The sequence below is a fragment of the Macrotis lagotis genome, chromosome 1 (assembly GCF_037893015.1).
Source record: "Macrotis lagotis isolate mMagLag1 chromosome 1, bilby.v1.9.chrom.fasta, whole genome shotgun sequence".
NCBI classification, from domain to species: domain Eukaryota; kingdom Metazoa; phylum Chordata; class Mammalia; order Peramelemorphia; family Peramelidae; genus Macrotis; species Macrotis lagotis.
Window position 1 is genome coordinate 750409583 of NC_133658.1, and position 23431 is coordinate 750433013.

Sequence of the window (23431 nt, forward strand, 5' to 3'; positions counted from 1 at the left end):
TAGGTTAAACCACTTAGAAAGCTAATCATGTGCTAATTTGAGAAGGGAAATTTACATTTTCACCAAGATCACCAAGAAAACTCAGTAAATGTAACACCCTGAATCAAAAGGCCAAGGTAATATAAATATGAGCATGAATATTAAATAACATGTCTCCTTGTAACCTAGCACTACCCACTCCCAATGTTTATTCAATCAGTAAGGTACATTTTATCTCACTGTCTGGTCCCTAGAAACATCTTCCCTTAGACATTCTGGAATAGGCCTCACTCTCAGGGTAGTTCTAGCAGGTCTGCTTCTCTGGTTCCAAGTTACTTGTAGGAACTTGGAATAAGTTCGGGTTAGTAACAAGACTGCATAATTCGGTAAACTTTAACAAATCTAATCAGATTGTCTTTCCCAGAATTTTTTCAATAGAGATATAGGAAGGACAACAATTATAAATCCATAATTCATATAGACAATGTCATCCACAAACTGAAAGAATTTTAAAATTCTTGAGGGCCTGAGTTATTATCAAAGGGGACTTCAAAATACTCCATTAAATGCTCCATTAAATTTAAAACTTTTTATATCTTTGTCTTATCGTCCCTTTTGTAGGATGTATATCTATATATCCATATATATTCATTATGCATATATGCAAAGATGAGTCATGAGTTTACTCAATAGTTGCTTAATTCTAAAACAATAATTCCCCACTGGGTACTAACTGAACACATGGTTCAATGTCAAAATTAGACATATACTGTTTTTCTAGCCTTAATTGCAGAATCCCAATCTCTGTTGCCAGGTACTTTAAGGATCTAATCTTATACATGATTATATAGCTATGAACAAGGCAATGGCAAACCACTCTATGAGAGGGCTAGCACATATACATAGGAAAGGGGATGGGAACTCACAGGTTCGCTCATGGTGATGAATTCTACACATTAACTGAGCTTAAAAATTTAGAATTGCTCTAAGATTCTCTGAATATGAAAAAATTCTTAAAACACACCAAGGAGAGACTAAGACTGAATACTTCAAAATTCAATTAAGAAGTAGATCTGGATCTTCACAGGTGGCTCAGACTAGTCTTCCTTCACTTTATTCAAGGGAAGCAGAGGCAGAGAAAAGGGATGGATTGCTCTCTGTATATCTACTGAGTTTTAAACAACAAATTCTTCCTTATCTTCTTTTTTGTTCTGGTCATTATATAGTTCAAATCCCTTAGTCATTGGATCTGGCTGTTGTGGAAAGAAATGACACATTGGCCTGTGTTGTCTGGAAAAATTTTCTCTATTACCAAAACTAGTCAATTCACAGAACCTATGAACTTTGAATTTTTACACAGTGGAAAAGTTGAAAACAACCTGAGAAAATTTTGATCCATTGACTAAAGAACTTAATTTAGTTCCTATATCTGTAAAATGATCTTTACCTCTCAATCTTTATAGAGTAACCAAGTGCTCAATACTACTAGGTGATAAGGAGACAAAAGAAATCTTGAACCCAGTTGATCCCTATCTAGAAGGGTTTTATAATCTAGTTGGAGAGAGATAAGACATAATGGACACCAAAAGAGAAATTAGAAAAGGTTATACCTGTTTTCTCAAAGATCTAGGGATTCTAAACCTTTAGTCTCAAATACTTTTATCTTCCAGTTCAGTTGTAGGAGGAGTTGGTATAGTTTTTATAAACCTTATGATACAGAAACACTTCTGTGGTTTATTAGAGCCATTATCTCACCCTTAGAAAGAGCTATACTTACATCTCTCTTATGTAAGTCAAAATCTGTCTTGCCAGATAGAAGGATATCTTGTTTCCCAATATCTGTTTCACTCCTACTTGTGATGTCTAGCCACACACACACACACACACACACACACACACACACACACATACATTCTTTTGCAGGACTATGATATGTAAGGAGTAATTGATGATGGGTAGCTGGGTGACCAAGTAGATAAAGTTTGCAGCCTAGAGTCAGAAAGACTCCTCTTTCTGAGTTCAAATTTGGCCTCAGACACTTCCTGTATGACATTGGGCAAGTCACTTAACTCTATTTGCTTTAGTTTCCTCATCTGTAAAATAAAATGGAAAAGGAAATGGGAAACTATTCTAGTATCTTTGCTAAGAAAAACCTCAAATAGACTAATGAGGAGTTGGACACAACTGAAAAATGACTTAACCACAAAAATAATTTGTCTCTGAACAGGAGATTATAAATTCCTGGGACAATAGACCATACCTTATCTGGAGGACTGGTGCTTGGAAATGATTTCTTCCTTTAGAATAGACCTCAGTGGGGTTTTGGGGGTTTTCAATCCAACTCCTTTAGGCATTGAAGAGAAATGGTTAAGTCAAAACTCAAGGATGAGCAGAATGGCTTTGAGTCTAGAAGTTATAAGGGCAAAACTTTGTTTCTCCTTGAGGTCCTGACAAATGATAAGTCCTTCACTCCTGGGCCAGATCATAAGAAGCAGATTTGGTGGAGAAGAGAAAGTTGGGCCCTTATATAACTTTTCAGGACTGAAAATACCTATTTTCTGAACTACAAATAAAATCCAAGACTTACTAGAAGGTCCTTCTGACTTTAAATCTAGAAAGAAACAAGTTCCCTGACCAGCTGTTATTCCACCTCTCCTCACATTTCAATTTTCACCTTTTTTATTTTTAAGGTTTTTGCAAGGCAAATGGGATTAAGTGGTTTGCCCAAGGCCACACAGCTAGGTAATTATTAAGTGTCTGAGGTCGGATTTGAACTCAGGTCCTCCAGACTCCAGGCTGGTGCTCTATTCACTGCACCACCTAGCTGCCTCCAATTTCCACCTTTTGAGACCTTACCAATCTCATCTCTAATTGTTTACAACAAGGAAGGGATGCATATTTAAACCCTGAGACTCTAAGAAGCAGCAAGAATGCAGGTCAAATAGTATAAATGGGTATCTGAATAGGGTGGGAGAAGCTTTCCACTACCCTCCACTATGAAATTCTAGTATAAGATCATTGTATTTGAAATCAGAGGACTTTAAATTTAGTTTAATTTTAGTTTAATTCCAACTCTGCTACTACCTGTGACAGTGAGCATATCTCAAGTCCCAATCCAAACTCATTAGCTTTCTCCCCAACCCACCCTTCTTCATAACTAAACACTTAAACACCTTCATAACCTGGTCCCCTTTCCACCTTTCCAGTTTTCTTACATCTTACACCAAGGGAAGATTAGTTGGCAGAGTGGATAGAGCACGGATTCCCCGGAGGACCTAAATTCAAATATGGACTTGGACATTGATCACTAGTTGTGTGACCTTGGGCAAGTCACTTTAACCTGATTTCCTCGTATCCAGGGCCATCTCTCTATCTTCATATCTGGCCCCTGGACTCAGATGGTTCTGGAGAAGTAAAATGAGGCTGGTGACTTAGCACAGCACCCTCTCTCTCACTCAATCCAGTTCATACTTGTCATGGTATCACCTCTCTGAAGTCAGGGTCTTCTTTAGAAGGACAAACAACAATCATATTACTTCCTCCTTTTAATCTTCCATCCCTCTCTCTGGATTTCCACCTCTTGCCTAACTTGACCTCCTTCAAGTCCCAGCTAAAGTTACACGGAGTAGCCCAGCTTTTTCACCCTCTCCACCCCATCCTTAATGCTACTGCCTCTCCTGTTTGTTTCACATTTTCCCTTTATGTCGCTTGTTTGGTTCCTAGTCCTTTTTTAATTTTTTCCCGAATTAAGTCTGTGAGCAGGGATTGTCTTTCGCCTTTTGTGTGTCCTCAGCTTAGCAAACAAGTAGATGCTCAGTAAATGTTTATTGACTTTGTGGCCCTCAGTTTCCTCATTTGTAAGAAGGACGGGGTTAAGTCTCTATCTACCATCGAAATCTAAGATCTCCTAGAGCCCTTGTTTGTAGCCTGGCAAGCAGGGGCCAATCAGCCCAAGGGCCTGCGACGGGAGGTGGGAGTGGAGGAATGGGGGGGTAAGTGGAAGGGCGGGGAGGGAGTCGGTTGCGGAACAGGGCAGATTGAGGGTGGGGAAAGCCAGGTGAAGGAGGACGTGCAAGCGGGACCCCAAGGGCATGGCGGGAGAGCCACTGAACATCTACGGGAGGCGGCAGCGGCAGGTGCGTTCTAACCACCCAACCGACTCAGGCGGGGCTGAGGGCTTGAGGCTGCTCCTCCAAACAGGGGCTCTCTAACCCGAGCGACATGGGCCAGACTCTCCTGGGCGCCCAAGCCTCCTGTGAGGATACCCCGCAGCTTTCTGCTTCCCTGCCCACCTTGCCTGGCCCCTTCCTCATCCCCATCCCTTCGGGCCCTCCGCAGGCAACGAGTCGGGGATCCTTACCTGTGTGGTCAGTCAGCCGGGTCTGACTCAGCCGGTGCTCTGCCGCTGGTCAGAGAGGAGTGCGCAGGAGGGGAGCGGTCCGAGCAAGCAAGGTTCTTGGCAGTAACTAAAGGTGAGCACTTACCCCGCCCTTCCAGCAGGAACTGTGTCAGGGGATGAAAGCTGTTCCCTCCCCGGTTTCCATTCGCCAGCCTGCTATTTCCTAGTGAGTTGGACTCTAACCCCACCCGAACCTTTCCTCCCAAGAGTTGCCTTTCTTTGTGAATGAGTCCTTTCAAGCTTCTCTGAGTCACCTCTTTCAGCCCGTGCTTCACTGTCGGGGGGTCCCAGGATCTTAGAGATCAATTAGAACAATGTCCTCATTTTATAAAGGAAACTGAGGCCCAGAGCAGATAAGAGACCTTACTCGAAGGATTATGCACACTGTCCTGCCTTTGTCTTTTCAAGATAACCACCCTATACACTACATCTTCCTCTCTCTCACAAGGAGTGGGCCCGCATCACGTTCCGGAGATGTAGGAAAGGAGTTTCTGTGTAATTCAGAAATCTTGTTTTGTTGTTTTTTCTTCTATCCCCTGTTGGTTAATCTCTTGTCCTTTCCACTATTAGCACTTAGGAGCATGAAAAGGAAATTTGTCAGTTCTGCAATTTGTCTTCTGAAAAAGCATTAGTGAGGGAAGATCCAGGAACTCTTGACTAAAATGTGGCTAATGGGCTCTCTCAAGTCCTTCCCAGGAAATGGAGAGAATGATTGGTCACTTGACTATCCAAGAACATGGTGCGTTCCTATTAAACCTCAGGAGTAGTTGTTCAAAGGAAGGGCAGGAAGAGCTCCCTTTTCATTGCCTCTGCAAAACCTCTAGACTGAAATGAGCAGCAAAAAGTGCCAAGTTAGACGCCACCCTAGGGAAATAAAACTTCATTCCTATTCCAGTTACAATCTACCCTTGCCCGAGAAACTATCAAATATGTGCCCTGGGGAATGTGTGACAAGAAAAATAGCTGAAAAGGGGGGTGGGTGGGATGAAAATACTTAAAAGCTATTAAACCAGTATTCTGCTCAACAGTCTTTTTATTTTATTTTTAAATGTTTTATCTAAACAACAACATTGCTATCACTTTTTGTAGTGACTGCTCCCCATCACCAATAGAATCATTCCTTTTAACAAAGAAATATATTTCAACAAAAATAAATCAACCTGTTGGTCATGTTTTCCCCGACTCACACTTTGAGACTAATCGCCTCTCTAGCAAGAGGTGAGAGGCAGGTGATGGTTTCATTTTCAGACCTCTGAAGTCCTAGTGGGCCACTGTACTGATCAGGGTTCTGAAGTCTCCCCATGTTTTCTTTTACATTGCCAGCAAACTCTGTTCCAATAGTTAAGTATAGAAAATCAAAAGGGATCACCTTGTGACAGAGAATGATTTGCATAATAACTTTAATAAATGGTTGTAGGATGAAACAGTTATTAATTGAAATTGCTGGATGAGGGGCAGCTGGGTGGTGTAGTGGATAAAGCACTGGCCCTGGAGTCAGGAGTACCTGGGTTCAAATCCGGTCTCAGACACCTAATAATTACCTAGCCGTGTGGCCTTGGGCAAGCCACTTAACCCCATTGCCTTCAAAAATCTTAAAAAAAATTGCTGGACGAATATTCCAGTTGGGAGAGGGCTTATTGATTATTGACAAAGACCAAGTACTAGAATCTGAATTGAGCAAAAATTCATTTTTTTTTCAAATTTGCTTTTATGAAATTTTGGCAAGATTAAGAATCAGAGGATGTAGATTAAAACCCCCTACTTAGTGTTTATGTAACCATAGGCAAATTATTGCAAGTCTCTCTTTTTTTCTTTTTATCTGGGTTTGCTCATTTAATTGAAATAATTTTGATAAACTAAATTTACACAATAGCCAGGGTCCTTCACCTTTGGGTTTGGATTTTTTTGGGTTACTTCAGGGGAAGAGGTTGAATGGGGAGGGGGTTCCAAGGCATTGTTCTGGGGGATCAGGGTGCAATGGAAATGAACAATAAAATAAGACCTACAAAAGGGAAGGGAGGGGTCACAAGTGTGCATGGTTCACTAATTGTCTGTTTTAAACCTGAAGAGAAGCTGAAGATTTGGGATAGATTTGGGAAAGAAAATAACACAACATCCTTTAATGTAGATTGAAGCAGTGATTTTTAAATTTTTAAAAAAATTTATTATTTCAAATACATGCAAAGATAGTTTTCAGCTTTCAACATGTATAGAGAGTATACATACATAACTATTAAATCTTAGTCATGTTGAGAAAGACATTAATCATGTTGTAAAAGGCATTAGTCATGTTGTGAAAGACAAATCAGAACAAAATTTGTTATGAAAGACAAATCAGAGCAAAAGGGAACAAAAAAACCACAAGAAGATAAAAAAAATAGCACATAAAACAAAATTTTAAAACGGAAAAATAGTATGTCTTGGTCTGCCTTCAGACTCCATAGTTCTGTCTCTGGATATGGATAGCATTTTCCATTATAAGTCCTTTAGAATTGTCTTTGATTTATCATACACAGCTAAGTCCATAATATTTGATCCTTACACAATGTTGCTATTAATGGGTACAATGTTTTTCTAGTTCTGCTCATTTCGTTCTCATGTCTCTCCAGGCTTTTCTGAAATCCACTAGTTAATTTCTCTTTTCTTTTCTTTTTTTTTTCTTTATTAAGTGTCTGAGACCGGATTTGAACCCAAGTACTCCTGACTCCAGGGCCGGTGCTTTATCCACTACGCCACCTAGCCGAGCCTAGTTCATGATTTCTTTTTTAGGGTTTTGTTTTTTTCCAAGGCAAATGGGGTTAAGTGGCTTGCCCAAGGCCAACCGGCTAAGTAATTATTAAGTGTCTGAGGTCAGATTTGAACTCAGGTACTCCTGACTCCAGGGCTGGTGCTTTATACACTACGCCACCTACTGCCCTAGTTCATCATTTCTTACAGAACAATAGTACTGCATAAGTTGTTTTCAATCATTCCACAGTTGATGGGCTTCCTCTCAATTTCCAGTTCTTTGTGACTACAAGAGCTGATATATTTTTGTACACGTGGGTCTTTTTCTCTTTTTTTATTTCTTTGCAATACAGACCTAGTAATGGTATAGCTGGACCAAAGGATATGCACATTTTATTGCCCTTTGGGGGTAGTTCCCAATTCCACCAACAATGCATTAGTGCCCAGTGTGGGGGATAAAAAAATATCCTGGTGTGTGGGATAAAAATCCTCTTAAAAAATATAGAGATTCCGCTGAGCAAAAAAAAAAAAAGTTTATTTTTTTTTCTCCAGAAAAGTCTCACAAAAGTAATGAAGATCAAGGAGCTGCCCTGAATTGATAATCAAGCAAGATTATATGGTTTAACTGGATCCCCCCCCCATCATCCCTTTCTGTTGACTCATTGGTTAGTCTTCAGTTACATTTTACTTGTGATAATCTACCCCAGCAACAAAGAAAAGAATGAAAGGTTTTCATAAAATCTTACCTCACCATCCAGATGGTGAGAATATCTAAAAGACTTTTAAGGACCTTCTATGTCTACCTAATGAAGTAATGTATGAGTATTCTAGGTCTTCTACTAGCCTCCTAGTCAGTAAAAATAGTCTTATCATCAAACAAGAGGCTTATGAGCTTCTTTGGAATGCAAGGTTTTTCTCATGGGAAAAAAAAGTCTACTATCCTTCTAGTAGTTAGTAAAAGAAGTCTTATCTAAAGTTAGGAGAGTGAGCCATCTGTTTGGAATACCAGGGGCTTTCTTCTAGAAATAGTTTGAGAATAATAGTTTGTTATTTCTTTAACATTTCTTAACCCTGAGAGGACTTCAGTAGGAATACTAACCCTAAAAGGGTTTAATTGGGGAATATTCTGCTCACCAGTTTTCCCATATCCCCTCCAATATTAATCAAATGAAAATTCCTTTTTTGTTATAATGGTCAGTCTGATTGGTGTGAGATGGTACCTCAGAGTACCACACATTGTCAGTGCTCAGAGTAGTTTTAATTTGCATTTCTTTTATCAAAAATGATTTAGATGACTATCAGTAGTTTTAACTTTTTCATCTGAATACTGCCTGTTCATATCCTTTTTATCATATCCAGTTTATCAATTGGGGAAAACGACCTCTATTCTTATGAATTTGATCAATTCTCTATATAATTTAGAAATGAGTTATTTATCAGAAAATTTAACTTTCCCAACTTTCTATATTCCTTCTTTTTTTTTTTGAGTGACTTACTCAAAATCACACAGTTAGTAAGTATCTGAGGTCAAATTTAACTCAGGTCTTTCTGACTCCTGGACTGATGCTCTATCCACTGTGCCACCTAACTGCTCCTCTGTATTCCTTCTAATCTTGGTTGCATTGGTTTTATTTGTGCAAAACCTTTTTAATTTAATGTAATAAAATTATTCATTTTGTATTTTATGAAGTTCTTTATCTCTTATTTGTTCATAAACTTCTTCCATTTCCATAGATCTGACAGACAATTTATTCCTTGTTGTCCTAATGGGATTATATTATCACCCTCTATGTCTAAATCCTGTATTCATTTTTGACCTTATCTTGGTACAGGGTATGAGATGTTGGTCTGTGTCTAATATTTGCCATACTGTCTTTCAATTTTCCCAGCAGTTTTTGTCAAATAGTAAATTCTTATCAAACAACAGATTGCTATAGTCATTTACAACCCCCCTTTTTTTTTTTTTGGTACCTAATCTATTCCACTGAGCCACCACTTTATTCCTTAGCCAGTACCAAACAGTTTTGATGACTGATGCTTTATAATATAATTTTAGATGTGATATGGCTAGACTTGAAGCAGTGATTTTTAAAACAAAGAAATCAGAACTAGACCATCTTAAAATTGTAATTCTTTCTTTATAGGTATACCTAGATTTTTCATTAACTATAGGAAGTCAGTAACTCTTTACAAGTCAACATCAGGAGACGGCCCCTCTCAATTTCCCAGAGTTCTGGTTTTTGGGGATTAGAAGTACCCTGTTCGGAGTCTCTGCTGGCCCTAGTTGTACTCAATTATGGAAAATTGAGTCCACAGGTCATTTCCCCCCACAATTCTTTGTAAACGCTTCAGCATTCTTATGGAATGTATTACATTCCTTAGAGTACTCTTCAGCACATTGTCAGTACTCAGGCTGGGGTTCATTCACCAGAGTTAAGGGAGAACTGGATGACTTGTTCAGTTTTGGTTGTTGGTTTCCAGTTTTCTTTACTAATGATTTGCTGGTAATGACAGATCTGCACTTTTTCATCAATGTTAAGATGATAATTCTTTGTTTTAAAAGTAATATTATGTTGTTTAAGTGGATATACTCTGTTGGAAAGTTGATTTCGATTTTGAAGGCTCCTTTATCATATAGAGGGCTGTCAAGAAGAATTGAATCCTTGTCAAGACAACAAATTAGCTTCATCAACTTGGATGACATTAAAGTTTTTCATCCCACATTTGTGGATTTCTTCTAGATTCTCCATCAACCTCCTGCTGGCCACTATCTTGAATCTCTACTTCATCTATTTAAAGCATCCTTAAGAAAATATTAGCATTCTATGAATAGACTAGATCATTTTTACTTCATGTCTTATTTAGGGAAATAGTGTGGTATAGTGGAAAGAACCCTGAATTTGGGGTTGTGGGACCTGAGTTTGCATCTTGGTTTTACTACTTGTGATCTCTGTGACCCTGGGCAAGTAACTACCTCACTGGATCTCTGTTTCCTTATCTTCCCCCTTCCCTAAAACCTCACTTGTTCCTAACTTTTTTATTACTGTCAAAGGCACACTTTCCTCCCAGTCACTGAGGTTCTCTCCTCAATTTGTTATTCTCCCTCACCACCTGCCCTCATTCCAATCTATTGCCAGATTTTTACTTTTATAATATCATCAAAATATATTCCCCCCTCCCCCTTCTAACCCTGCTACCACTCCGGTGCAGGCCTCATCACCTCACCTAGATTATTGAAATAGGTGGGGGAAGGAAGGATTGTCTACCTCAAGAGTCTCTTTACTTCTCTACTTTTTCTATTCTCTTTAACCAACTGACAAAATTATTCTCCTAAAGCAAAGTTCTGACCAATAAACTAATAAAAAGTCCTATTCAATTCAGTGGATCCCTATCCCCTCCAGGATTAAAAATAAAATAATTATTTGGCATTTAAAGATATTTACTCTTCCCTATCTTTCCATTTTTTATTATATTTTGCTTCCCTCCATGTACTCTAGAAGGATCAGCTAGGTAGTGCAGTTAACAGAGCACTGGGTTTGAAGTCAAGAAGAACTGAATTCAAATATGCCTTAGATACTTCCAAGCTGTGTGACCCTGACTAAGTCACTTCACCCTGTTTTCCTCAGTTTCTTCATCTGTAAAATGGGCTGGAAAAGGACATGGTAAATCGTCCAATATCTCTGACAAGAAAATACCAAATGAGGTCACAAATTTCAGTAGAACACAACTGAACAACCATATGTATTCATGGATTCATTGACCCTAATCTTTTTTACTGTTCTTTATATACTCCATCCCCTAATTCCTTGATTTCTTATTGGCTATCCCTCATTACTGGCTACTCTTCCTCCTCACTTCACCCTCCTGACTTCCCTAGTTTCCTTAAAGATTCAGCTGAAATTACTCTCTTCCTCCAGTGCCTCCCTGCAGAGATTACAAAAGCCAAGTTCTCTTACTGCAACCAGGGCCGTCCCCAGTGGCACTGATCCATATCTGGTCACTAAACCCATATGGCTCTGGAGAAGAGATTGATGCACAGCCATCCCTCATTTAAATCCAATTCACTTGCATGTCATGGTATCATCTCCTTGAAGCCTTAGTTCTCTTCCAGAAGGAAGGGCAACAACTTTTCATCTACTAACTTGGCAGATATCTTACATGTATATAGTTATTGGTACATTGTACCCTCCTTCTGGCAGGGTGGGGACCTTTTGTTTTGTTTTGTATAATGATTGTAGTATAATTAAAGCTTAAGACATGCTTGTTAACTGGTTTAGCATTTTATCTCAATATAGTTTCTCCAAGCAACAAGGAAATGAAATTGTCTAGTGTGATCTCATATTTATTACATCCATACTGACTATCAGTGAGCAATATTTACTTTCTTAAAATGCCAATATATTATCCCTTTAATAACATGCCTGTAGGGCTTAGAATCTTCCTGAGTTCAAATATGGTTTGAGAGATGAAGAAGAGTTGGACATGACTGAAGTGATACCAGCAACAGACTTAAGATGAAGAATTCTGTCCACCATTAGAGAGAGAATTCAAGAAGTCTGAATGAAGATTGAAGGATACTGTTTTTAATTTTGGGGGGGATTTTTTTGTGTATATTTTCTTTTCACAAAATGACTAATATGGCAATATGTTTTACATGACTGCACACACATAAAGTGCATTACTTGCTGTCTTGGAGGGGGGAAGGGAGGCAGGAAAGAAGAGAATTTGGAACTCAAAATTTCAAGAAATGAATGTTAAAAATTGTTTTTACATGTAATTGGGAAAACAAAAAAAAAATAGCATGCCTTTAAAGTTGCCAGAAATACATTAAGCACATTGACCAATAGTTATAGATTCTTTTCCCCCTTTTAAAAATTGGGGTAGCATTTGCCCTTCTGCATCCCTAAAGTGACTCTTGTATTCTGAGTGGTAATTCAAAGATCACCAATATAGGTTAAGAAATCAACTGCAGGTTCTGACTTAATAGTAGCATTCAGTGCAATGGGTCACTGGAAACTGAAAGTTCAGACAAATTGAGCTTTTACTTAAAAAAAAAAGTTCCCAAGAAGCAGTTCAGGAAGATATAAACTGGTAAAAGTCACTCAGGGAAGAGGTGCCCAGGAGTCTCAGGAATTCCTCATTGTGTGTTGTGTGTGTGTGTGTGTGTTAGCATATAAATCCCCTGAGGGGCAAAGTCCTGGCTGGTGTTGTGGTAATGTGGCGGGTTAACTCACATTTCCCTAGTTCCACCTGTTTCCTGTCCCACAACAAACTCAATGAGGGCAGCCAAGTACTCTCTTACTTCCCCACTTGGTTTGGGTTTCAACTTACTGTTAACCATTTAATTTCATCCTTCCCTGGAAGAAAAAACAAAAGCAAAATCAAAACCAAGTAGTTAGGTCTCAGCCATGCTTATTATTCCACCTACCCCAAGCAGTGATTATAAAACTATTTTTATTCTCCTTTTGCTTCAAACACAGCTTAACAGATTTTTAGATGGATCAGAGAATGGGAAACTGAAATACCACAAACATTCACACATCTGAATATATTCTTTCCATATGTATACATATATGTGTGTATTTTGTTTATAGTCCTGTATGAGTCTTGGCTAAGATACTGCCAGTCTGTCCACTCATCCAGGGGAATATAAGAAGGGGCCATCCTCTTTGATCATAGGGAGGACAATGAGTCCTTTTGGTCAACCATTTACTAACCATAGTTTATAAAACTAATTATAATTGACCCCAAAATTCTGTGTTTCAGAATTAGTTTTTACTCATCATAGTTCATTTACATTGGCAGTATATTGTCCAGGGATATATACATAGATGGTAAGGTTGACACACACATTGCCAGAGCCAACTCAGGATTTGGGAGGCTGCAAAAGAAAGCATAGAAGAAAAAATGAGGGCAGCCAGATAATCACCAGTTCATTTTATAGATGAAACAGAGGCAAAGGTAAATGACTTGCCCAGGATCACACAGCTAGTATTTGAGATTGGATGTGAACTCTGGTTTTTCTGACTCTAGGCCCAGTATACTGACCCCTTACCTAAATCTGTCCACCCTTCTCATAATCCATAAGAAAAATTATGTCCTCAGGTGTTGGGGGGAAATGTTTGTATGTTTCTTCTGGCTATGACTTTGAAGTAAATATTTTTAGTGAAAGTTAATCTGACTGTTCTGTAGTTAAACGAATTTAGGTTGCTTGGATTCCTAAAAATGGAGGGAACATAGTTTATAGGGGTTTAATCTAATGGTGGATACTAAATGTCCTAAAACCTAAAAGAGTACCTGTAGACATTCTGGAGAAATGTAGAAATGTAGCATACCTGGTCTTTAGGTATTGGAAGTCAGAGAATCAGTGTGATATGGAGAACATGTGAAACTGAATTATTCTATAATGGACCTGGGAAGAAAGAAAACCTACAAACAATTGTCTGTAACTTTAAGAAAGGACCCATTCCTGTGGAAGAAAAGGGTCAGGTAAAAGAAGAGTCTTGCCTGGATTTAGTCATAGCCCTGCTATCTCTGCACCACTCAGAAGTTTGTGCCTCAATTCTTGAATGAAACTTGTCAACAAAGATTAAGATCAATAACCTGAAGAGCAGGCAGGTTTGTTAGGAAATTTTGATTTCCCATTTTAAGCAATATTTTATATTTTTGTAAGGGCCCACCCAACCATGAATCATTACTATGAGGAAGGCTTAGGAGGCTTTCAGGGAAGTTAGTTAGGGTTTCAGACTTACAAACATTGATGAATGGAAAAGTAGAAGTAGAGATTGTCTTCTAGAAATTGGTTTTGAGAGATTTCATTGTATAATAACTCAAAATCATTCATGTTGGAAATGACCTTATTGAAACTAACAATGATATAAACTACTTGTTACCACCAATAATGCTGCATAATAGAGACATGGCTAGCTGACTGTCCTCCAGAATACTTATATATAAACATCATTCATTGGGAGAGGTTTTCATCTCTTCCATTTCCTCAGATACTGGCCCTTGGTGGAGGGGATTCTTGAGGAAGAGAGAGAAATCCTGGGAAGAATCAAATATAAAATTAGGACAAGGGGCAGAGAGCCAAATTCCTACAGTATAATGTCATAGCTTAAAGATTACTTAGTTGAAACACTAGCATTGCTGGTTATGCTTATGGAGTTATAGATGAGGGAAAAAGTTCAGAACAGTATTTATGACTTTGGGGAATACTAATCCCTGGGAGGGACCAAGAGCATGTGTAAGGATTGGAACTGCTACAGCGCTATGACTTTAGAACCAGACTGCAACAGGAAAGGTTTAGGCTTGGAGTACAGTGTAGTACCATGGCCAATGCTTTAAACCAGAGAATAATAATGGGTAGTTGATTCTATTTAGAGCTTTCTAGTGCTTATTGCTCTACCTGATGAAAGTAGGCTGGGTAGTCAGAAGGTTGCTGTCATTTTTGAAAGGAAAAATTGTGACAGGTTTAATTCTCCCAGATCCTTCCCTCTTATTTCTTGTTGTTGGTTATTGTCCTTCATACTTGAAGAAGATCAAAATGATATCACCCGATTGGGGTCAAAGTACATGACTGTGGCTGTCTAAACTTATAAGAGGTTGGGTGCAAATAGTCCATTTGAATATTTGCAAAGGTGATGTCTCTAAATTTGTGCATCTTATGTTTCTTTTGAGAAACTGCTACAGTTCTGCTCTGCTCATAAAGCACAGCACTTTCTTTGATATGGGCACACCATGTTGAGTGATCCTTTATCAGTGTCCCATATTTCACAATTGATTCCAAAGTTCTTCAGAGAGATCTTGCCAGTGTCCTTGTATCACTTCTTTTGATCTCCATGTGAATACCTGCCCTGGATGAATTCTCCATAAAATAGTCTTTTAGTCCAGTGTACTTTTAGCATTCAAACAGTGTGCGTTGTCTACAGTAGTGTTTGAATACTTGGCAATTTAGCTCAAGAAAGCACCTCAGGTGCCCTTGCCAGGTGATCTTCAGAATCTTTCTAAGATAATTCAAACGGAAGTGATTCGGTTTCTTGTCACGGCACTAGTAAACTGTCCAGGTTTCACAGATATATATATATATATATATATATATATATACATACATATATATGTGTATGTGTGTGTGTGTGTATACATATATATATATATATATATATATATATATCAGTGAAGTCAGTACAATGACTCTGTAGACTTTCAGATTGATAGGCAGACTAATAATTTTTTTCTTCTGTACTTTTTTTTGGAGCCTCCCAAACCCTGAGCTAGCTCTGGCAATGTGTGTGTCAACCTTATCATCTATGTATATACCCCTGGACAATATACTGCCAAGGTAAATGAACTATGATGAGTAAAAAATAATTCTGAGAGACAGAATTTTGAGGTCAATCATAGTCATTTTATAAACTATGACTAGTGAGTGGTTGACAAAAAGAACTCATTGTCCTCTCTATGATCAGAGAGGAAACATGACCCCTCCTTATATTCCCCTGGATGAGGGACAGGCTGGCAGGTGGCAATCAATTCTGATTGGTTAAAAATTAATTAGAAGAATGAATATTACAATGAGAGATGGATCTATTCTAAAGAGGAACTGGGGGAATGCAACTTTGGTGTTGTCATTTACTTTCAAATTGGGCAATAATTGAAGAATTTATCTCTACCTAAACTGTACAGAACACAATAGTATTTTCTCCCTTAAGTTAAATTCATTGAAAGGTTGAATGGGGTCTGACCAAGATTGAGGAGAAAGTTAATTCAATTTAATTATCAGCAATGACCTTCAGAAACTGAGTTTTGAAATGAGGACTTTAAAAAAAAAGGGAGAATTCTCTCCTAATCTTTGATTAATGAAAATAATTTCTCTCAGAACTTAGCCTCAGCATTTAAAATTTCTCAGTTTGCTATAACTGATGGTTACATGGATGCTGTAGTACTGGCTGGTGGGGTACCTCTGTTTTCTTGGTATTAACTGTTAGGCCCAAATTCGCACAAGCAATAAAGAATTGATTCATTTTCTATTGTGTTCAGCCTCACAGGTTGCACTGAGTACACAATCCTCTCCAAACAAAAAGTGGAGCACCAACTCTTCCTCCACTTTAGTCTTGGCTTGTAGTCTTTTCAAGTTAAATAATCTATCATTAGTGTGGTAACTGACCTTGATCATGGGTTTGTCCTCATTGAAGGCATCTGATGTATGACTGAAAACATGTTAAAAAGCATAGAAGCAAACACACAGCCTTGTTTCATTCCACTGGTAATTGGGAAAGCGCAAGAGCATTGTTCATTATTCAGAACCTGCGTGAGTGACATATGGTGGAACTGGTGTATAATACTGATGGAACTTCTTGAGGCAATCAAATTTTGCCTTCCATAGGTCCTTGGGATCAACAGTATCAAAGTCCTTGGTCAGATCAACAAACAATGTGTACAAACTTCTGTTCTGTTCCTGGGGTGTTTAGGCAGCAACTTGGCCTTGATTCTTTCTGAAGCCATACTAGTTCTTGGGTAGGTGATCATTTTCCAGGTAAAGGATCTACCTATTAAGGAGGACTCTGGCAAGAATCTTGCCTGAAATGGCTAAGAGAGAGATTCCCCCCTTCTCCCTGTGATTGTCACAATACAACTTGTTTCCTTTTCCTTTGTAGAGATGGACAATGGAGGCATCCTTGAACTCTGGGGAATAACCTTTTTTTTCCCCTGCACAACTTGGAAGATTTCAGTTAGTTTTTGCATGAATAGAAGACCCTCTGCTTTGTAAATCTCTGCTGAAATAAAATCAGCACCAGACATTTTCCACATGAGATGAACTTCATGGCATTCACAACTTTTTCTTCAGTTGGAAGTTTGTCCAGTGAGGAATTGACTTCAACATGAGATTGAATGGCTTCAGCATTGGTCGATAATAGTCTTTTCTACTGAGAACATTATAGAAATGTTCAACTCAAACTTCCAGGATCATGTCCTTATCACTAATCAATGTGGTTCTATCAGCATTGAATAGTTGAAATTAGGTTTTTGGTCCATAAATATCCAGGTATCATAAAAGCACTTTGGATTGTTAATACCAGTGTAAAACTGAATTTCATCTGCAACTCTCTAAACTTTGATTGCACTTTACTTTTTTTCTTATTGATATTTCATTTTTCCAATTACATGTTATGAATTTTTTTGACATTCATTTTTGTGAATATTTATAATTTTCTTCCACCTACCCTTCCCATCCCTGCCCTTAGTGGAGAAGAGTCTGGTGAACATTGTATGTGTATGTTTATGTTTAACATGTTTACATATTAATCATTTTTTGTCTAAGAAATTAGAAGTGAAAAGAAAGAAAACATTGGGAAAGGAAGGAAAAGCTTAAGAGAAATTTTTATAAAGTGAACCTGGTGTTCATTCAGATTCGGTAGTTTGTTTTGTTTTGTTTTTTATCTCCATCTGGATATGGATGGTGTTGTCCATAACAGGTCTCCAGGGTTGTCCTAGCTCTCTGCACTGCTGAGAAGAGCTGCAACCATCAAAACTGATCAACTAACAATATTGTTAATATGTACAATGTTTTCTTATTCTTGGCACTTTAATTTTTTTTTTTTAGTTTTTCAAGGCTAATGGGGTTAAGCGGCTTGCCCAAGGCCACACAGCTAGGTAATTATTAAGTGTCTGAGACCAGATTTGAACCCAGGTACTCCTGACTCCAGGGCTGGTGCTTTATCCACTGTGCCACCTAGCTGCCCCTCAAACTATCCTTTTGATAAATTCTGTGGAGTTCTCATTTTTCATTTAGTTCTTATAAATTTACTCTTCATTTTTATTAAACCAATACTGATATTTGCAAGTAAATGCAGTATTGTACACAAATCTCTGAAAGATGCCTATTCCTTTTCTGCTCCACTGTTGCTAACCATATGTTGGTTCAGCTTTTTCTCCAAGTTAGCAACAAATTGTTCACACAGGGAGAAATGAATTTAATTTGTTGACATTTTTGGACTTCTGGTAGCCCTCTTGCTTTGAGGCTGATTATTTTTGTTGAATGTGAAAATTTACCTTGAAGGGGATGAATCTATGATCAGTTCTGCACTCTGCATCACCTGTGGTCCTCATCACTTTCCTACCTGGTATGTCTCTTCTCCTTACAATGACATATATACTAATGTTTGCTATGAGGGTGCATCCATAAAGTTTTATTGCAATTAGGTAAAAAAATGGTGTTGGTAATGAGAAAGTCATGAGATCACATCTTCAATATTAAAGGACCATCCCTATTGCCATTACCATTCCTCCCAAGGACTCCCTACCATCTGATTGTGCCTACTTTTGCATTAGAGTCGGCCAGAATTATAAATTTGTTTTGGAATATTGATGATGATAGTCTCCAGTTCTTCATAAATTTTTTTTTAACCTCATTAAGGTTCATTATGGTGGAAGCACAAATACTGTTAATGGTGATATGACACAAATAGCAATCACATTGTTATAAACTTGTCATTCACCCCTTTTGGCAGGCATATAAACTAGTTGACTAGATTAGATTTGATTGTAAAACCTATACCAGTTTCACAACACTACCCATCACTATAATCTCTCCAGAAAAATGTGTAGCCAGCTTTAAGTTCAGTAAGCTGGCCTTTGTTTGCCAACTTTGTTTCATTCAGGGCTGCTATTTGGCAATACCTGCTAAATTCTCTTGCAAAAAGAATTGTTCATCTTCTAGATCTACTGAATTTCTTGTTCATAAACCTGTTCTTATTCCATATGGTGAGTAGAATCATCTTTGCAAAAGTTTTTGTACTCTGTGTGTGTGTGTGTGTGTGTGTGTGTGTGTGTGTGTGTTGGCTGCAGAGTAGGATCCTTACCTGCCATGGTAAATAAGTCAGGAGTAGGTTATTTAAAGCAGACAATTTCTAGGGCACCTTTTCTAGTCTCTTCTTCATTATGAGAGTCAAGCAGTGCCATCCTTAAAAAAGGCTACTCAGACACCAGGGGGCTACTGAATCCTACCGCTCCTTCAATTCAAAGCAAAGATGAGCCTGTCTCCTCTGGGCATGGTTGTGATCATAGCTCCCAATGTATCTGCACATGCTCCTTTGTCACTTGCCTCTCATCATAGGATTTTGAGGCCAGTAAAAACGATAAAATGGAATGGGTGTTGCCTTTTAACTCTCTCATAAATTGTATTTAAGTGAGGCAGAGTTGCATGAAGTCATCAACCTCACTTTCTCTTCCAGAGTCATCTAAGTTCAGTGACAAGACAAAATTCAAGCTGACTGGTGATGTTCTGGAACACAGAGGATGATCTTGATGTTACCAATGCCTAACCAAACTCCACACACTCCACAAGACTTGCTTCTGCTGCCTTTGGGACCTATTGGAACAAATTGTTTAAGTTGTCCTCTTCTGCCAGAGGAAATCTTCACAAACTTGAGTAGATATCCTTGAGGGCCATCTGTTACCCTCAACCTGAGTTAGTCAATCCACTGAAATGTTTTTTTTTTGGGGTGTGCATGCTGTGTATGCTATAGATTCAGAGGTGAAAATTGTCTGGCAGATGGACACTAAAAGATGGAAAGCAGTCCTGAATAAGACTCTGCAGCTATCACACCAGAGATGCTAGTCTTCTTTTAAAAAACTCCATATGCCCCCTCTTACTGGTAGGTGCATTCTATATAATTTCCTCTATTTCTTTGAGTGGTTTGTCCCCTTGACTTTGCCTCATAGAAAAATTATGATACATTATGTTTTCTTTGTAATGTGAGAATATTAATTGCATGTGTAACTGGAGAATGTAATGGAAGATGACAGTGAATATCTAGGAATCAACAGAATTAAAAGCAGGGCAGAGGAATATAGCTAGGATTTTCTTCTGGCTTAGGAACTATGAGGTGAAAATGAGAGAAAATATTTTGGTTTCGATTATAATTAATTTTATAAACTTCTTAAAAGTTTATAAACTGAGTCTGGGCTTTTCTCTTCCTTTGCTTTAGGTTAAGAATCAATTTGCTGAACTATGTTCAAGAATGATTTAGAATGCAGGTTTCTCAGAGAATTGTGCTACCAAGAATGGGATAGAAATATTGGCAAAGAAAAACTTACTCCTGGTGAGAGAAAAAAGTCTGGCAAGAGAGGCCACACCCTGGGGATGGCTAAAATTCTAAAGATGAGAGAGAAGGCTTTCAAATAGCTACACCTTACCTCATAGTGTCTCTTGTTTGTTTATACTGTTCTTTCAGTTGCAGATCCTTGGAAAGGAGGAAACCCAGTAATTAAACTAATCAGGAATTTAGGCTACTGGCTAAGCAAGCTGTGAGGTTGTGGAGAGCTTTTGATCAGGTGATGTGGGGAGTATGCAATGTGAGGACCAAAAGCTATCAAAGGTAAGGCTCTCACCTGCAGTTTACTCTTGTTTGTAGGTTGTAACTCAGACAAGGAGGAAATTCCTCTCAACATTGTATTGAGAAAGAAGAAAATTGAAATACCCTCATTTGGGCAATGGTTGCTGATAATGTTTCTATTACTCATTTCCTTCTCTATCTCAGTTAAATACTTTTATTGATTCTTTACTCTTGTTTGGTTAAGTTTTTTTGTAAGGTTTTCATCGAACAATTAAAACTAGAAGTCTCAACCCACAATCAATCAAATAAAAATAAATTTTTAAAAAGTCACCCTAGTCTCCCAGTTCATGGCTACTGAGGTAAGTTGTCACATCAGACCTATAATGTATCCCAGTTACTTTCTCTGAAATGTCATCTTTATATTGAACATAAATCACTCAAGGATTTAAATTCATGTTCATAGGCAGGGTATTTCTGGTATATGTATTGCAGATGCTTTAGGTTCCACCCTAATGTAAAGATGGGAAACTCTAAATAATTTAGGACTTATGCAATGAGTAATAATGGTAATTATTATTGCATAACAGAAATCTTTTGCATATGATAATGTACATTTAGTAGGAGCTTTTAATTAGAATGGAAACTACCTCCCCATCCTAAAAAACCAAAACCAAAACCAAAACCGTTGCATTGGAATCATTCTCAGAAAACCTACACAAGGGGCAACTAGGTGGTATAGTGGATAGAGCACTGGCCCTGGAGTCAGGAGGACCTGAGTTCAAATCTGATCTCAGACACCTAATAATTGCCTAGCTGGGTGGCCTTGGGCAAGCCACTTAATCCCACTGCCTTGCAAAAACAAAAAAAAAAGAAAGAAAGGAAGAAAGAAAAGAAAGGAAGATCCCTCCCTCCTTTCTAATCTAATGTCCAATAATACTGGGCTGCTCTCTGCTTTAGGGATTCTGAGAAGTTATACAGAGATGCCTTCTCCATCTAATTTCACTAGGGTTCCCTTTTTTTCTCCTAGGACTTTTTTATTTTCTCTGTGACATAATATTCTCTGCAACCAGATACCAAATCCTACAAAATTAAATAATTGCAACTTTTTCCCATGAATGATTATTGCCTGACTTTATCATGAAATGTATAGCAGACATGTCCCTGCTATAAAGTAGCAATAGTAACAGGTGTTCCATGTAGCCTTTAATCCTAATGAGATTTTAGCATTTTGTCTCATTGTTGTCTTTTTTTCTTTGATTAAATCCCCCCATGATTCCATTGATTTTTTATTTTACTCATGTATGCTTTTGTATTATATTTATTCTTCATTTAAGTTTGAATCTTTTCTTCATGTGTCCTTTATTGATTTTAATGTTATTGTGTTGTAGTCAATAAAGATTGTGTTTCAAATATCTATTTTCTTCATTTGTTTGTGGAAACCAAAAATGTCTGAGGAATCTTGATGTTAAACAATGAAAACTCATAAAATCATTTTTTCCCCTGGGAGACAAATAATCATCAAAATTAACTACTGGTTTAAAAAAAATTTAGTCAGAGAAATAGATTTGGGATACATCCAGAACATCCAGAAACAAATTCACTTAGTGGCATTGTGTTCAACACACACGCACACACACAGACACACACAGACACACACAGACACACACACACACACACACACACACAGACAAACAAATGCAACCACTAGTAAGGGGGGGTTTGCTGCTCAATAAAATCTACAAGGAAATTTGGAAAGCCTAATTGGCTGAAATTAGGTTTAGACCAATAGCTCAACATTAGACACTACAATAAGTCCTAAATATATATAGGAATCTGATATAAAAACAAATGTTATAGGTAAATTATAAACAATTTAAAGGGAATTGAAAAGTGATGCTTTTCTCATCTATGGATAGGGAAAGTTCTTGACTAAGCTAGGTATAGAGAAGACCACAAGAGTTAAAATGGACAATGCTGATAACATAAAATTGAGAAGCTTTTATACAAATGGAATTAATGCATTTAGTGTCAGAAGGGAAATAGTTAACTGGGAAAAAAAGAACTTGGTAAAAAATTTATCTTAAAAGATCTGAAAGCCATTAAATATAGGGAATTGACTCATACAAGAAACATTTCCCATTAATCAAAAATATAAATTAAATAATTACCAATCACCAATTATGACAATGCTTCATATAATTAATTATTAAAAAAATACAAGTAAATTCTGAGGTTTTTACCTCACACCATTGGTATGGTAAAAACGACAACAAAAGAAGATGAGAATTGTTGGAGGAGCTTTGGGAGAACAGGTACAAAAATGTTTAATTAGGGGACACTGTAAATTGATCCAGCCCTTCTGGAAAACAATGTATAACAAAGCCAAAAAAATTCCTGAAAAATTAGTGAACTCTCTCTGATCCAGGGATCTGATGACTAGGCATATATCAAAAAAGATAACAAAAAAAGAGGGAAGAAACTCATCTATACAAAATTATTCTTACTAACAGGTTTTTTTTTTTTTTTGGTCGTAACTAAAGTATCAGTTGAGGAATATCCATCCAAATTATGTGGTATGTGAAAGTAATGGAATATTATTATGCCATAAGAAATGTCAAGTTACAGAGGGAAATGGGAAGACCTCTGTAGATTAGAGTGAATTAAAAACAGGAAAACAAAATAAAACACTGTAAAGAAAAACAGCTTAGAAAAGCTAGAACTCTAATCGATGCAATGACCAAACTAAGCTGAATGAAAAGCCTGAGAGACAACTTCTCAATAATTAACAATTTAACAATTAGATTAGCAAATTATAAATTGATGGTCAGTGATCAGTAATCAAAAAGATCACCAGATGTAATACCTTTGGAAAATCCTGCCTATGGTAGGTAGATATCAACCCTGATTGGTGAATATTTAATAAGAGGTTGGAGGAGGAGGTGGACTGAAAGTCTTCAGTTCCTCCAGCTAAGAACTGACTTGATTCTAA

The 23431-nt window shown here is 37.7% G+C and overlaps 1 protein-coding gene and 1 pseudogene across 3 annotated transcripts in view; both read right to left on the reverse strand.

Annotated features, from left to right (window-relative positions):
* Nucleotides 1-4532, reverse strand: part of TMEM45B (transmembrane protein 45B) — a 38666-nt gene extending 34134 nt beyond the window's left edge. The window contains exons 1-2 of one of the 3 annotated variants that reach the window (XM_074216316.1): nt 4340-4532; nt 2240-2323 (exon numbers count right to left, since the gene is read on the reverse strand). The gene's annotated coding sequence lies outside the window, so the exon portion shown is untranslated. The remainder of the gene's footprint in view (nt 1-2239; nt 2324-4339) is intronic. The other 2 variants (XM_074216317.1, XM_074216315.1) reach the window with 2 other exon arrangements.
* Nucleotides 4533-9395: 4863 nt separating this feature from the next.
* On the reverse strand, nt 9396-11148 carry LOC141506551 (ubiquitin-conjugating enzyme E2 L3 pseudogene; annotated as a pseudogene).
* Nucleotides 11149-23431: the final 12283 nt, after the last annotated feature.